The sequence below is a fragment of the Mus caroli genome, unplaced genomic scaffold (genome assembly GCF_978045245.1).
Source record: "Mus caroli unplaced genomic scaffold, Mus_caroli_1 scaffold_2, whole genome shotgun sequence".
Lineage (NCBI taxonomy): Eukaryota > Metazoa > Chordata > Mammalia > Rodentia > Muridae > Mus > Mus caroli.
Genome location: NW_028227257.1, coordinates 145,975,847 through 145,981,846, shown reverse-complemented (window position 1 = coordinate 145,981,846; position 6,000 = coordinate 145,975,847).

The window sequence follows — 6,000 nt, the reverse complement described above, 5'->3', positions numbered from 1 at the left end:
GTTTGTTTGTTTGTTTGTTTTTTTGGACAGGGTTTCTCTGTATAGCCTTGGCTGTCCTGGAACTCACTCTGTAGACTAGAGCTGGCTTTGAACTCATAAAGATCCTTCAGATTCAGCCTCCTGAGAGCTGGGACTAAAGGTGTTCACTGCTACCACTACCAGGCCAAATTCTAGCTTCTGAAAGCTGACAATTAATTCAAACAATTTAAAAGAAAGCTTAGGTCAATGACAGCCCCAGAAGAGTGCAGCATTTGCTATAGGTGTGTGCTCTGACCTCCAGAGACTAAACCAGAAAGAGACGTGCCTGCTCTGGCCTCTTTTCCTGTCAGATGGTAGGTTCACATGGAGCAAGGCTCAGGTATCAGCACTCAGAGGCGTGTACTGCACACGCCCAGAAGAAGGCTGTTTGGGGACATTACTACTCAGGAGCAGCAGTGTTCTCATAGACTCCTGGTCTGAGGGCCTTGGAGAGCTTTATTTGATTCAGTAACCATATGTGGGAGTCTGCAGACACCAGGAACTGTTGTATGGCATCATGCCTTGTTGTTTAGAAAGCTCTGAGAACAATTTGGGACCTCTGCTCAGAGTATGTAGGACTTCATGCCTGTTCTTTGGGTTTTTGTCTCATGTCTGGCTTCTTTTGATCCTTCCACATGGTCATAGCTGTGCCTGAAAAAAGATATTCTTTTACCTCTCCACCAAAGACACAAAGTGCTTTCTGGAATAAGGCGTGCTATAAACAATTAAGTCCAGATAAATGGCAAGTGCTCCAAAAGAGAAGAGATGACCGATAAGAGACTGCTCTGATGAGTCATCACTAGAATGGACCACCCAGGGCTTCACAGAGAGCAGGTGCTCTGACAGAGAGGGGGTGGAGGTGGGGTGGGGGTGGGGTGGGGGTGGGGCTTACAGACAAGAGCCCACAGCCTTGGCTTCCTCAGCTACCAGATGGAGATGACTCCAGAACCTGCCTCATCAGAGTTGTTGAGAGGCCTGGATGAGACTGAGGAGGTCAAGTGTCTGGTACAGTTCAGCCACCCAGTAAGAGGCAACTGAGGATATTTTAATAATCAACACATGTCCTGGCATGTAAATGTCATTCAGGCATCTAATAGATGAGGTTTGTGCCTGAGTGGGGCCATTCCCTTTCCATTAAGTGACTAGAATCTTGGCAAGCAATTCACAGTTGTCCATGTTCTCTCCGCTCCTCGCCTGCGTACCAAGTCTGGGTACAAGCAGGTAGCTAACTCTACTAGTGGCTGCCCCATTACTCTCCTAGCATGCTTAGGGGCTGAAGGTGTTTCCTGTCTGCCCCACCGCTCACCTCACTTGCCCTTGCTCTTGTCCCGTCTGTGTCTGTTTTCTGGAAGTCTCTGACAGTTTTTTTGCAAGCTTCCCTGCTCCGTCCATGGCCCTGAGCTGAATTCCATGGCATCATTTTTTAAAATGTTACTTTTTAAACATTCATTTTATTTTTAACTACACATCTCTGTATGGATATGTGTGCACTCATGCAGATGTCCTGGATCCCAGAGATATCAGATCCCCCTGAAGCTGGAGTTATGGGTGACTGTGAACTGTTCCATGTGGGCTCTCAGAGTTGAGAACAGCTGACCCATCTCTCAACCCCCATCTTTTTTATTTTTATGTAGATGTGTGCATGCATGTTTGTGAGTGTTTCTGTTGTACATATTGGGGTATGTGTTGTGTATTCACACACATGGAGGTCAGAGGACAATCTTGGATGCCATCCATTGGAATGCTATCAGTGTCCTTTGAGACAGGGCTTCCCACTGAACCTGGAGTTTCCTAAGTAAGCTAAGCTGGCTGGTCAATGAGCCTCAGAAATCCTCCTGCCTTCAGGCCCCCAGAGCTGGGATTACAAGCACACACTGCTACGTGTCATGCGTCTGAGGGGTCTGAGGATTGAACTCAGGTTGTCATGTTTGAGAGGCAAACATTTTCCAGCTACCTCCTAATCCCTCCATTGTCATCGTAGACAGTGACTTGACCTTCTAGCTTCATAGCTGTGTATGTGTCACATGATATCCTGGAGGGGTCTTGGGGACTATGGAGTGCAGTCCAAGGGGCGGGAGGAGCAGGGGTGGGGTAGTGGGGGGACAGGTAGGACAGTTAGGAAAGTTCAACTCTCTGGCACTGCGAAGTGACCTGTGGTGAACTCAGGGTCTGCCTAAGTGCCAGTCATTGAGAGAGAGAGGCAGTGTTGTGTAGGGCATTCCAGGTTAAGGGCATCTGCATCCACCTGGAGCCTGTGACAAATACAAATCCTCCATTCCACGAAACCACGGAAGGGAGGGCCTGGAACTCTATGTGATAACCTGTGTGAGAGCAGGTTCCCAGCCAGGTTTGGGAGCTCTGGACCTATCAGTTTGTGAACAGCAGCTGTTCCTAAGTCTGGTGAAACTCTTACGGACCCTGCTTGGCAGACAGTGCTAAGCAATGGCTTCCTCACAGACCGGCTTCCACCAGTGCTGTTCTGTGACAGTCCCAACCCCACAATAAGACCTCAGCTACAGGGGGAAGGAGGACAAAGGGCCCCTGTCGGATGAGTAGTGATATAATATCCTATAATACAACTCTCCTAAGTTCATCACATTTCCTGAGACAGACTTCACTTTTTAGTCTTTGACATCGGAATTAGGAATCATTTTTAACATGGTTTATATGTTTAAATTTTAGGTTTGCATCTGTCCTGGGTATCAACTTATAATTGAAAGTATAAATCCAGAAGCCACGGACTTCCTTACAGAATTTCAGTTGTTAAGCAGGGGCGAATGGAAGAAGTAGAAAACTTCCCTGTACATCCTGCCTCCAACAGAGGCTCAGGTTACATTCCTTCAACAGAGCCACAGATCCTTGGGGTTTGCTATCTCTGGGGCCACCTGGCCCCTTGTCTCCAGATCACCTCCCAAGCGGTGGTCTGACCTAGGGGCAGGTTGGGCCCTGGCCTGACTGGGTAGGGGAAGTTGCAAGCCACCAGAGGCAGTCAGCCAAACGTGCCCCACCCCAGGGGGCCTTGCGGGAGCCTCAGGTTCAGAGTCCTTTGGAATGTCTTTCCTGCTCTGTTGTAGGGGCAGGGGCACTGGCCAACGGGTCTAGCTACTAAGCCCTCCTACCCCTTAGCTACTGGCACACCTCTGGCTACCAGACAGTGCCCCTGAGCACTGGAGCACTGGCATTAGCCTTGGGCAGGGCTCTGGGAAGGCATCAGGAAGAGATAATGAAGTCTTAAAGCTCCTTAAGGAGGGAGGAAGCCCTCCCCCTCCATCTCCTCTGGCCTCCTGAAGGAGTTTTCTCTCTGGAACCCCACAGTAACTAAGATTCATAAGGGTAGGAGCTGGCCCCTTAAGGACACAAAGCACAGAAGCCAGCATTAAGCCTTCCACTGCTGCCTGCATCCAGGGCTTTAGGGAACACGACTGCTGCACCTGTTTATGTAATAGCTAAGGGACCTTAGGATAAGTTTTCCAGTGGCTTTGTTGATGTCCTAGTTACTTAAAGTGAGACCCAACCTTACAATGAATCATGATTTATTTTGTACGCTTAAAAACAAACTTACATTTAAAGATCATATTGTGTGAGGACAAAATAAGGTCTTCTAGACTAAATCATTTGGATTGATTTATTGCAAATAACTGCCTTGATTGTGGGATCCGCTGAGGCCAGTAGACACCTCCTTGGCCCACCCCAGGGCAGACAGTAGGCAAGGCCAGCTGCCCTTCCTGCACACAAGGTGACTTTCGTCTCCAGGGCAGCCTCAGTTTGGTTCCAAGCACCTGCTAACAGATCAACTAAGATAATCCTTTCATTAAAACTGACCAATTAAAAATGGTAATTACACCCACAAAATTCCTTTCTAGTCACACCTAGATGATTGCTGAATAATTAGAGGCCATAAAGAAGCCAGTTGGTCTTTCAAATTAACCTGGGCATTGATGAAATTGCTACCTCCTCAGGCTACAGGAGAACAAGGGAGGCAGCCTGAGCCAAGGACAGACCTGGAGGCTGAGGTTTAAGGGAGGAGCCAGCAGTGCTGTGCAGAGGGAGGGCTGACCTGGGCAGAGAAAGGTAAAGCAGCAGCGGGGCTTTGTTTGATAGCTCCTTGATACGATAACTTATGCCTGTGCATGTTTCCTAAGCATCCGGGGCTTCAGTCTGCAGGTTACAAAACCATCCACAGTCACTGGATGTTTGCTGAGAGCCTGGGGTGTAGCTCAGTGGTAGAGCATGTACTTAGCACATAGGCGATCCTGGATTCAATCCCCAGCATAAAAGCAAACACAAATTGACTGCACGTGTTCTGTTCTACACACCGGTGTTTGAGAAGGTCCAGCGAGGTTATTGATCAGCATTAGCTATAACGAAACATTTCCTGAGCCGGCTCGGGGCTAAGAGTTTATGCAGATTACTTTCCTCGTTTCACACTGAGCTTGTACAGGAGCACATCTGTGATGCCATTTTACCGAACACTCACAAGCACTCTTGCCCATGGGCCGGTGGGATGGCTCAGCAAGTGAAGGGCTTGTGTGCCAGCCTCCTTCACGTTGCTGGCTAGCTCTTGTCTTGATTAGAGTACTTTCCTAGGGCTTAGTATACCAGGGACTCTGGGGTCAAGCCCATCACTGAAAATAAAAATCAAAGCAAGAAGACTTTCCAAGGTACAAAGTGCTACCCCTCTGCCTTGAAAAAGCTTGTGTGAGGCCCCAAAGCAGCTGGCACTGGGCAGACGGACCCACAGTGTCAGCCTTGCCAAGTGCCATAGTGCCAGAGGAAGGTCTCCTAAGACCCAGTGCAGCCACATCTGAAACCTCCAAGGAACCTCAGTTTCATTATCCAGAAACCATGGACTATGGTTATCCTTGCCAGGGGGGTTGGGAGTTTGCTCATAGGCCCAGAAAGGCCCCAAAACCACGGAACTGACCTCTCCCGAGACCCTCCTTGGCAAGGAGATGGCAGTTGGGGCTGGCTTACAACCCAGCAAGGTTTCAGAGCCAGCTGTGCTGAGCCAGCGAGAGCTAAAAATAACCATCACTTCTTACAGGGACACCAGGGGTGAGGAGTGGGGAGGGGGTGGGGGACACTCCCCCACCACAGTATTCCCCACCTGAAGGGATGTGTGTATAGGGGGATCCCCATCCCCAGCTCTGCAGAGCTGGCCACAGGCCACTCAGAGAGGGAAGGGCCTGTTTCTTCTGGCCAAGGCAATGGAAAGAGTCCTCTCCTGTGGTTGGGTGTCGAGCTCACGTGGCCTATGGATATGTGTCTAAGTTTCCTAGAAATCTAATATCCAGAATGTTGAAATCACTTTAGCATGTCAGCCACTTGAAACATTAATGAGATAAGCAAAATTCTCTCTCTGCTATCAAGTCTGTGTGGTAGGTTTCAACACTTCTCAACTGGATGCAGCCGCAATGCAAGGGTTGCGCTCATTTCCTGTGGCTGCTGGAACATATTACCACAAACTCAGTGGCTCAAAGCCACGTTCTCCTCCAGCCCTGGAGGTTAGCAGCCCGAAGTGAGATTTCCAGGGTCAGATCAAGTTGTCAGGCTCTGGTAAAAGTGCCCCCTGTGCTGCATATGGACTTCTAGGTCAGCTACTTACTGATTTCTATTGTCATCCCTGTGCCTCTTTTCATTTTCATCTTCTCTGCCTTGGGTTCTTACGATTCTTTTTATAATCTCTCTGGTGATGACCTTGTACCCCCCTGGGGAATCCAAGATGCTTTCTCAAATAAAGATATTTAACTTAGTTGCAACACATTCCCATGTCCAAGTCAGCGCAAATGAAGGGCTGTCTTGAGCCTGTCTTACTGCCGTACGCCCACATGCGTTAGTGATCACTATGCTGGATAGGTAGATGCAGAGGTCAAAGTGCAGGGGTCAAAGGTGAGAGTACAATCAGTCTCCTGCTGAAGCCAAAGCTCAGTCACAAACTAACTGTGGGCCATGGGGCAAGTTATTTCATATCCCAAGACAAGA